The sequence below is a fragment of the Triticum urartu genome, chromosome 4 (assembly GCF_003073215.2).
Source record: "Triticum urartu cultivar G1812 chromosome 4, Tu2.1, whole genome shotgun sequence".
In the NCBI taxonomy this organism is placed as follows: domain Eukaryota; kingdom Viridiplantae; phylum Streptophyta; class Magnoliopsida; order Poales; family Poaceae; genus Triticum; species Triticum urartu.
Window position 1 is genome coordinate 504,858,839 of NC_053025.1, and position 11,019 is coordinate 504,869,857.

Consider the following 11,019-nt stretch of genomic DNA (forward strand, 5'->3'; position numbering starts at 1 on the left):
TTATTAGCAACCTAGGATCTGCCTTTTCTTCCGTGAAAAACACTCCTTCTAATGCTAAGATTTCCAAATTGATGTATGTTCCTAAAATTAAGGGTGAAACTTCTGGTAAGGGAAATACGGACCTCAAATCCATAAGTGTTCACCCCAACTTTCTTGCTACCCTTAAGGAACCTTTTGCTACAAACGATTTTATTGATTTTGTGCCTAGGAGTTTGATTATTAATAAAAATAAAGAGACTCCTAGTGGTTATAGGTGTCTTATTGAAGAATTGCCTACCAAAGATGGCAATACCTAGATCTATCCTTGCTTTTATGCCTAGCTAGGGGCGTTAAACGATAGCGCTTGTTGGGAGGCAGCCCAATTTTATTTGTATTCCTTATTTTTTGCTCCTGTTTAGTAATAAATAATTTATTTAGTCTCTGTTTTGGTTGTGTTTTTGTGTTTAATTAGTGTTTGTGCCAAGTAGAACCGTTGGGAAGACTTGGGGAAAGTCTTTTTGATCCTGCTGAAAAAAAAACAGAAACGTTAGCGCTCACGAGAATTGCTGCCAATTTTTATTGGAGAGTGCTATTTGGTTAATTATTTTTCAGATGATTAATAGATAAATTCCTGACGTCCAACAATTTATTTTAGATTTTTGGGGTTCCATAAGTTTGCGTTAGTTACAGATTACTACAGACAGTTCTGTTTTTGACAGATTCTGTTTTTTGTGTGTTGTTTGCTTATTTTAATGAATCTATGGCTAGTAAAAGATTTTATAAACCATAGAGAAGTTGTAATACAGTAGCTTTAACACCAATATAAATAAAGAATGAGTTCATTACTGTACCTTGAAGTGATGTTTTGTTTTCTTTCGCTAACGGAGCTCACGAGATTCTCTTATTAAGTTTTGTGTTGTGAAGTTTTCAAGTTTTGGGTAAAGATTTGATGGATTATGGAACAAGGAGTGGCAAGAGCCTAAGCTTGGGGATGCCCATGGCACCCCAAGGTAAAATACAAGGACACCAAAAAGTCTAAGCTTGGGGATGCCCCGGAAGGCATCCCCTCTTTTGTCTTCGTTCATCGGTAACTTTACTTGGAGCTATATTTTTATTCGCTACATGATATGTGTTTTGCTTGGAGCGTCTTGTATGATTTGAGTCTTTGCTTTTTAGTTTACCACAATCATCCTTGCTGTACACACCTTTTGATAGAGTCACACATGAATTGGAATTTATTAAAATACTCTATGTGCTTCACTTATATCTTTTGAGCTATATAGTTTTTGCTCTAGTGCTTCACTTATATCTTTTAGAGCACGGTGGTGGTTCTATTTTATAGAAATAATTGATCTCTCATGCTTCACTTATATTATTTTGAGAGTCCTTTAGAACAACATGGCAATTTGCTTTTAGGTGTAATAAAAACTTTCATATAAGTGCATTGAATACTAAGAGAAGTTTGATACTTGACGATTGTTTTGAGATATGGAGATGGTGATATTAGAGTCAATGTTAGTTGAGTAGTTGTGAATTTGAGAAATACTTGTGTTGAAGTTTGTGATTCCCGTAGCATGCACGTATGGTAACCGTTATGTGATGAAGTCGGAGCATGATTTATTTATTGATTGCCTTCCTTATGAGTGGCGGTCAGGGACGAGCGATGGTCTTTTCCTACCAATCTATCCCCCTAGGAGCATGCACGTAGTACTTTGTTTCGATAACTAATAGATTTTTGCAATAAGTATGTGGGTTCTTTATGACTAACGTTGAGTCCATGGATTATACGCACCCTCACCCTTCCACAATTTCTAGCCTCTCTAGTACCGCGCAACTTTCGCCGGTACCATAAACCCACCATATACCTTCCTCAAAACAACCACCATACCTACCTATTATGGCATTTCCATAGCCATTCCGAGATATATTGCCATGCAACTTTCCACCGTTCCATTTGCTATAACACGCTTCATCATTGTCATATTGCTTTGCATGATCATGTAGTTGACATCGTATTTGTGGCAAAGCCACCGTTCATAATTTTTTCATACATGTCACTCTTGATTCATTGCATATCCCGGTACACTGCCGGAGGCATTCACATAGAGTCATATTTTGTTCTAAGTATTGAGTTGTAATTCTTGAGTTGTAAGTAAAAAGAAGTGTGATGATCATCATTATTAGAGCATTGTCCCGGTGAGGAAAGGATGATGGAGACTATGATTCCCCCACAAGTCAGCATGAGACTCCGGACGAAAAAAAGAAAAAAAAGAGGCCAAAAAGAAAAGAAAAAGAGAAGAAGGCCCAAATAAAAAATGAAATGAGAGAAAAAAGAGAGAAGGGACAATGTTACTATCCTTTTTCCACACTTGTGGTTCAAAGTAGCACCATGATCTTCATGATAGAGAGTCTCTTATGTTGTCACTTTCATAAACTAGTGGGAATTTTACATTATAGAACTTGGCTTGTATGTTCCAATGATGGGCTTCCTCAAATTACCCTAGGTCTTCGTAAGCAAGCAAGTTGGATGCACACCCACTTAGTTTCATTTGTTGAGCTTTCATACACTTATAGCTCTAGTCCATCCGTTGCATGGCAATCCCTACTCACTCACATTGATATCTATTAATGGGCATCTCCATAGCCCGTTGATACACCTAGTTGATGTGAGACTATCTTCTCCTTTTTTGTCTTCTCCACAACCACCATTCTATTCCACAATAGTGCTATATCCATGGCTCACGCTCATATATTGCATGAAGATTGAAAAAGTTTGAGAACATCAAAAGTATGAAACAATTGCTTGGCTTGTCATCGGGGTTGTGCATGATTTAATATTTTGTGTGATGAAGATAGAGCATAGCCAGACTAAATGATTTTGTAGGGATAACTTTCTTTGGCCATGTTTATTTCAGAAGACATGATTGCTTAGTTAGTATGCTTGAAATGAAGTATTATTATTTCTATGTCAATATTAAACTTTTATCTTGAATCTTTCAGATCTGAACATTCATGCCACAATAAAGAAAAATTACATTGAGAAATATGTTAGGAAGCATTCCACATCAAAAATTCTGTTTTTATCATTTACCTACTCAAGGACGAGCAGGAATTAAGCTTGGGGATGCTTGATACGTCTCCAACGTATCTATAATTTTTGATTGTTCCATGCTATTATATTATCTATTTTGGATGTTAATGGGCTTATTTTTACACTTTTATATTATTTTTGGGACTAGCCTATTAACCGGAGGCCCAACCCAAATTGTTGTTTTTTGCCTATTTTAGAGTTTCACCGAAAAGGAATATCAAACAGAGTCCAAACGGAATGAAACCTTCGGGAGCGTTATTTTTGGAAAAAACGTGATCCAGGAGACTTGGAGTGGACGTCAAGAAACAATCGAGGAAGCCACGAGGCAGGGGGGCGCGCCCACCCCCTGGGCGCGCCCTCCACCCTCGTGGGCCCCTCGTTGCTCTACCAACCTACTTCTTCCTCCTATATATATATATATCCATATACCCTGCAAACATCCAGGAGCACCATGAAAACCTAATTCCACCGCTGCAACCTTCTGTACCCAAGAGATCCCATCTTGGGGCCTTTTCCGGAGCTCCGCCGGAGGGGGCATTGATCACGGAGGGCCTCTACATCAACTCCATGGCCCCTCCGATGATGTGTGAGTAGTTTACTTTAGACCTTCGGGTCCATAGCTAGTAGCTAGATGGCTTCTTCTCTCTCTTTGGATCTCAATACAAAGTTCTCCTCAATTCTCTTGGAGATCTATTCGATGTAACTCTTCTTTTTGCGGTGTGTTTGTCGAGATCCGATGAATTGTGGGTTTATGATCCAGATTATCTATGAACAATATTTGAATCTTCTATGAATTCTTTTATGTATGATTGGTTTATTTTTGCAAGGCTCTTCGAATTATCAGTTTGGTTTGGCCTACTAGATTGATCTTTCTTGCAATGGGAGAAGTGCTTAGCTTTGGGTTCAATCTTGCGGTGCTCGATCCCTGTGACAGAAAGGGAAACGACACGTATTGTATTGTTGCCATTGAGGATAAAAAGATGGAGTTTACATCATATTGCATGATTTTATCCCTCTACATCATGTCATCTTGCTTAAGGCGTTACTCTGTTCTTATGAACTTAATACTCTAGATGCATGCTGGATAGCGGTCGATGTGTGGAGTAATAGTAGTAGATGCAGAATCGTTTCGGTCTACTTGTCTCACACATGATGCCTATATACATGATCATGCCTAGATATTCTCATAATTATTGTTTTTTCTATCGATTGCTCGACAGTAATTTGTTCACCCACCGTAATACTTATGCTATCTTGAGAGAAGCCACTAGTGAAACCTATGCCCCCCGTGTCTATTTTCCATCATACAAGTTTCCAATCTACTTTATTTTGCTATCTTTTACTTCCAATCTATATCATAAAAATACCAAAAATATTTATCTTATTATTATCATATCTATCAGATCTCACTCTTGCAAGTGGCCGTGAAGGGATTGACAACCCCTTTATCGCGTTGGTTGCGAGGTTCTTATTTGTGTGTGTAGGTACGAGGTGACTTGCGCGTGGTCTCCTACTAGATTGATACCTTGGTTCTCAAAAACTGAGGGAAATACTTACGCTACTTTACTACACCACCCTTTCCTCTTCAAGGGAAAACCAACGCAGTGCTCAAGAGGTAGCACACATTCCTCCTCAACTCCTCATCCACAAAACAAAGTCATTCATCATCGTTCCCTTTGCGTCTGCCATGGCCAGCGTGAGTTCTGGGTCGAGAGATTGCCACCAAGGAGATGCGAGCATGGAAGCGGAAGCCCGAGAGATGTCCCTCCCCTCCGCGAATGCAGACGGCATGTCCCGCCGCGCGGCCGTAACAGCACAGAGGTCCCACCGCGCCGCCGAAGTAGCACGCAGGCCCCGCCGCACTGTCGATGCGGCAGACTAGTCTGGCCGTGCTGCGGAAGCAGAAGAGATGTTCTGCCGTACTGCGAATGTAGCAGAGATGTCCTCCGGCGCCGCGGTAGCCTGGGAAAATGTCTCGCGGGCAGGCAAGGACTCTTATAGGCGCATGCATGCCATCGTCCATAGCCAGATGGATCAGATATCCGGCTGGGCGAGGTTACAGGACGACATGCAAGCCTCTTTTGCTGGCGTTATCCGGCAACTAATTGAGAGCAATGTGAAGCTCCGGGCCGAGCGCGACCTGCTGAGGGCGAAGATCGTCGGAAGTGCGAAGCACCGGGAGGAGACCGCTGCCTTGTTGAAGAGCACCGACGTCATCGTCGAGCAACTTATGGACGAGAATGCCATGTTGCGCATCGAGCGCAGAAGGCTGGTGGTGGAATCTGTGGATGCTCTCAAGCAGCATCTTGAGGACAAGAAAGAGCTCATCGCCGCTCATCGTGGAGACTAGTTCCCATGGCCTGTGTCGGTGTCAAAACCGTTAGATCTCGGGGTAGGGGGTACCGAGCTATGGATTCTTGGATCAATGGTAACAGGAACGAAGGAGATGATATTTTACCCAGGTTCTGGCCCTCGTGATGGAGGTAAAACCCTATGTCCCGCTCCTGTTTATATTGATGGAGTATCAAGTACAGAGTTGATCTACCTCGAGATCATATGTTGTGGTTTAAAACCTGAGGGTATGATGAATAATGTCATAATAATCTAGCGACTAGCCTGGCCTCTACTTATATAATGTACCGGAGGCCTAGGATAACAAGAGTCCTAGTCGAATACGTTGGTGGAGAGGAGTCCTTGTCTTGATCATCAAGTCTTGTGGAATCTTCCTCGTCTGCGGCATGGGTTGCCCGAAGTGGCCCATGAGTGAACCGCCATGGGGGTCCTCGGCCCGATCCAGCTGGTTGGGAGACGACGTGGTGAGTACCCCCTAGTCCAGGACACCGTCAGTAGCCCCCTGAATCGGTCTTCAAGTTGGGGATGCTCCTCGATTCTTCTGAACTGTTCTTCATCTTCGGTCGTCGATCTTGAAAACCGGTTCAACAAATCTTCTTATCTTCGATCTTGAGGATCGCCGAAGTAAATCCGAAGAGTTTACACGTCGGGTATCCTGAGCAGCCCCTTTAAGTTATCGGCCATTATCAATGCCTTGTTATTTTTACGCCCACCTCGGGTTTGAAGTGTTTCCCGTGCGGCGGTGTCCTCTCGCGTTCGAGCTCCAACGCCGGACTGCATTCGAGGTATCTTTTGCAGCCGAGCACCAACGCCGGACCGCTTCCGAGCTTCAACGTCGGAATGTATCCGAGCTCCAACGCTGGACTGTATCCGAGGTGTCATAGATTACCTTGGTCTTGAAAGAGTTTTAGCTGATCTTAATGCAGGAAATGCCCTCTAAGGAGCCAGCCACTTGCATCCGAGCTATATGCCGAACTGCTATGAGGTGGCTCAACACCTCGGTCATGGGCTGATTGTTTGCGGATTTTATTTCCGATGCGTATAAATTTATTTGCTGACGAGATGTATGGCCAGTAGCCCTCAAGGTGTCTGTCGGCCTAAAATCCGAGATGCACCTGAAGGATAATATGAAACCGTTGATCCTAGTAGCTTCTAAGACTCAGGTCGTGAAGAGGATCAACTCCTAGCTTGGCAACATGCATAGGAATAGAAACACAGTGTAATATATTAGAGGTAATAGTGATCGGCGGACGGGCCCTTGAGAGAGGGTATTGAGAAGTCACCGTAATATATTAGCTTGATGCCAGATAAGTCCCAGATGGTACTTATTGTTGTTCGAAGACGCGTTTGCCCATAGTTTGGTCCAACCAAACACTAAGCACTTTGAATTTTCTGCATTGAATAGGCCATGCAGTAGCCCCCGAGACACTGGTCGGGTGGCAAAACCAGATCAAGGGATCGATACACCCCTTTTAATATTAGTGAATGATAAGCCCGAAGCCCAGTAGCTCCCGAGCCTTAATGTGGGCACGGGTGGCCGAATTAAGGATCGATATCCAGAGTAAAATCACAAATTATGTGTAATGATTCTACGTATCCAAGTACTTTACATCATTAATGCTCGGATCCGCATTGTACAAAACTTTGTTGACCTACCATCGGCTTCAACCTCCTCGGCCAGAAGCCAGGGAGTGTTTGTCCTACTTTATAAAGTCGTTATAAGGGCAACGATTTATGGAAAACAAGGCAATCCAGCCATACGGTTTTATAAACAAAGGTACGCAGAGAGATATGAAACATTTTCCAAAGAAAATAATCATGCTGATCATGATCATGAAACCTCACCTTCAATCAATGTGGGAGGAAAATATTGAGGATTTAGTTCAGGGAAAGTTCCCGAACTCTATGGTATTAATGAACCAAAATTTTCACTTCCGTCGTTGCTGACAAATTATATCCTTTAAGATCGCTAGCTTTCGGCTTCACCCATTCTGAGGTACTAACTCGGATGACCCGGTAGTAACAATCACAGAGGTGCTCCCTTTACCGCCTAGCCGAACAATCGAGAACGTAGGGGTAAGCACAGGAGCCAGGCAACCCAGCTTGGCCAAAATCTTAAGTAAAATTTATGCATATTTATGGCTTTATAACGATGATTACGGAAGGTATCCCTCGTATATAAAATACAAACGCCGATGATATATTTATTTTGACTCTGTTGCGACCATTTATCACTTGAAAGTGGCCCATCGTCGGCTTCCACCTCCTTGTAGATACTATGCAGGGTGTTCGCAATAACAAGACAACCCTTAGCCGACATCTCGGTGCCCGAAGGCGGTTGTGTTAGCAGAAACAAGGCAATTAGATATGCGGGCTTTATAACTTTCACTTAGTCATAGGAGCTTTAAACTGGGGAAGCTAGCTACGAGCCCCCGGTTAGTGTTCGGCACCGACCAAAGTCTAGCCATTATCACTTCGACCAATGTTATGAAAGGCCCATCATTTAACACGGGGTAATCGGTATCGATCTATAGTTTGATATTGTCATCGGATCGCTGACCAGTTTATGCCCATTGTGACAGTCAGTTTTCGGCTTTCTCCACTGAGGTGTTTAACCATTCGAGCTGGAAGCACAATCGAAGTGGTTCTCCCTTTGCACACCTAGCCGAACAAAGCGAAATGTAGGAGGCAAGCACATGAGCTAGGAAACCCAACTATTGACCAAAGACACAATACGAAACCGACGCATATATAGCAATATCCAAGAATTTTTGTGTCGAATATCTAAAGGTGTCCGGCGCTGCACTACGAGATTTATGCTGGAAACAAACAAATAGTTTGAAAGTGCCATAGGCTTGAAAAAACAAAAAACTTCAGTAAAAAATTTACGCCCGAACTAAATCAAGTCATTTGGTGCCAATCCGAAAATTGGTCTTACTTTTGTGCTTCTGTCGTGCATTAATATGACACATCCGATCTCAAGACTTCAAGCGGGTCAGCCTACGGCTGCAACCTCCTATCCCAAAGGCGGAGTACTGCTCGTTAGACCAGTTTAGCGAACTAAACTCGAGCGGTCACTAGAGAGAAAATGGGCTATCCGGCTATTGATCACACACTCGCGTCAAAAAAGGAGTGATAGAAAAAGATTTTGCAACGACTAGGAAGGAAACACATTTACTATAAAACGACTCATATACATTTAAGAGCCCCGGTAAACTTGGGTAAAATAATTTTATGTATAATGATTGTATGTACCAAAGTACTTATATCATATATGTGTTCACCCGAACTTTTAAACGCGTCTTAACCGACGGTCGGCTTCACCCTCTTCGGTCAAGGGCCAAAAAGTGTTATGTACTCCACCTGTCGAGAATATCGATGATGTTTCCGATAACCAGGCAATCAGGCCATAATGCTATAACAAACAAAGCGCGCTCAGGGAACTTATGCTATATTACTAACAAAGTGTAAGAAGCATCTTTGAAGAAAATAGTACCCCCATCGATACCTTTCTTTGGTTGCTCATTGTTACTATGAGAGTTGTGCAATAGATTTTTGTACTCATGAGTTCCGTTGTGTGCCGACCATGATTGAAAACAATAAGAGCGCTGGCTTTTGGCTTCACCTAGTCTGATGTCCAAGCTCGGTTGACACGATTGTGACAATCGCAGAGGTGCTCCCTTTACTCCCTAGCCGAACAATCGGGAACGTAGGGGTAAACACAGGAGCAAGGCAACCCAGCTTGCGGAACATTATTGGGATTTATTATACACTTTTATACTATTTTGGGGACTAACCTATTAACCGAAGGCCCAGCCCAGAATTGTTGTTTTTCCCCTATTTCAGAGTTTTGTAGAAAAAGAATATCAAACGGAATCCAAACGGAATGAAACCTTCAGGAACGTGATTTTCGGAACGAACATGATCCAGAAGACTTGGACCCTACGCCAAGCAATCAACCAGGAAGGCACAAGGTAGGGGGTGCGCCTACCTCCCCAGGCGCGCCCTCCACCCTCGTGGGGCCCACGTTGCTCCACCGACGTACTCCTTCCTCCTATATATACCTACGTACCCCCAAACTACCAGATACAGAGCCAAAACCCTAATTCCACCGCCGTAACTTTCTGTATCCACGAGATCCCATCTTGGGGCCTTTTCCGGAGCTCCGCCGGAGGGGGTATCGATCACGGAGGGCTTCTACATCAACACCATAGCCTCTCCGATGAAGTGTGAGTAGTTTACTTTAGACCTGCGGGTCCATAGTTATTAGCTAGATGGCTTCTTCTCTCTTTTTGGATCTCAATACAAAGTTCTCCCCCTCTGTTGTGGAGATCTATTCGATGTAATCTTCTTTTGCGGTGTGTTTATTGAGACTGATGAATTGTGGGTTTATGATCAAGTTTATCTACGAACAATATTTGAATCTTCTCTGAATTATTTTATATATGATTGGTTATCTTTGCATGTCTCTTCGAATTATCGGTTTGGTTTGGCCTACTAGATTGATCTTTCTTGCAACGGGCGAAGTGCTTAGCTTTGGGTTCAATCTTGCGGTGTCCTTTCCCAACGACAGTAGGGGCAGCAAGGCACGTATTGTATTGTCGCCATCGAGGATAACAAGATGGGGTTTATATCATATTGCATGAGTTTATCCCTCTACATCATGTCATCTTGCTTAAAGCATTACTCTGTTCTCTTGAACTTAGTACTCTAGATGCATGCTGGATAGCGGTCGATGTGTGGAGTAATAGTAGTAGATGCAGGCAGGAGTCGGTCTACTTGTCTCGGACGTGATGCCTATATACATGATCATACCTAGATATTTTCATAACTATGCTCAATTCTATCAATTGCTCAACAGTAATTTGTTCACCCACCGTAATACTTATGCTCTCGAGAGAAGCCTCTAGTGAAACCTATGGCCCCCGGGTCTATTTTCCATCATATTAATCTTCCAATACTTAGTTATTTCCTTTTCCATTTATTTTACTTGCATCTTTATTTCTCTTTATCACAAAAATACCAAAAATATTATCTTATCATATCTATCAGATCTCACTCTCGTAGGTGACCGTGAAGGGATTGACAACCCCTTTATCGCATTGGTTGCGAGGAGTTTATTTGTTTGTGTAGGTGCGAGGGACTTGTGCGTGGCCTCCTACTAGATTGATACCTTGGTTCTCAAAAACTGAGGGAAATACTTACACTGCTCTACTGCATCACCCTTTCCTCTTCAAGGGAAAACCAACACAGTGCTCAAGAGGTAGCACCATCGATGATGATTTTCCCCTCCGACGGGGTGCCGGAATAGGGTCTATATTGATTTTTCATGGCTATAGAGCCTTGCGGCGGCGGAACTTCTGATCTAGGGTTATTTCTGGGTTTTTTTGTATTTATATGATTTTTGGCATAGGTTTCATGCGAAGATGGGCTTTGAGGGGCCCACCACCCACCAACACACGGGCAAGGCCCCTGGTACACCCTGGTGGGTGGTGGCCATCTCCTTCACCTTCTCCCCCCCATGAAGCTTCTAGTGCCTCTTTTGTTCCAAAAAATCTTCAAAAAGTTTTGGCTCATTTGGAGAACATTCATTTCTA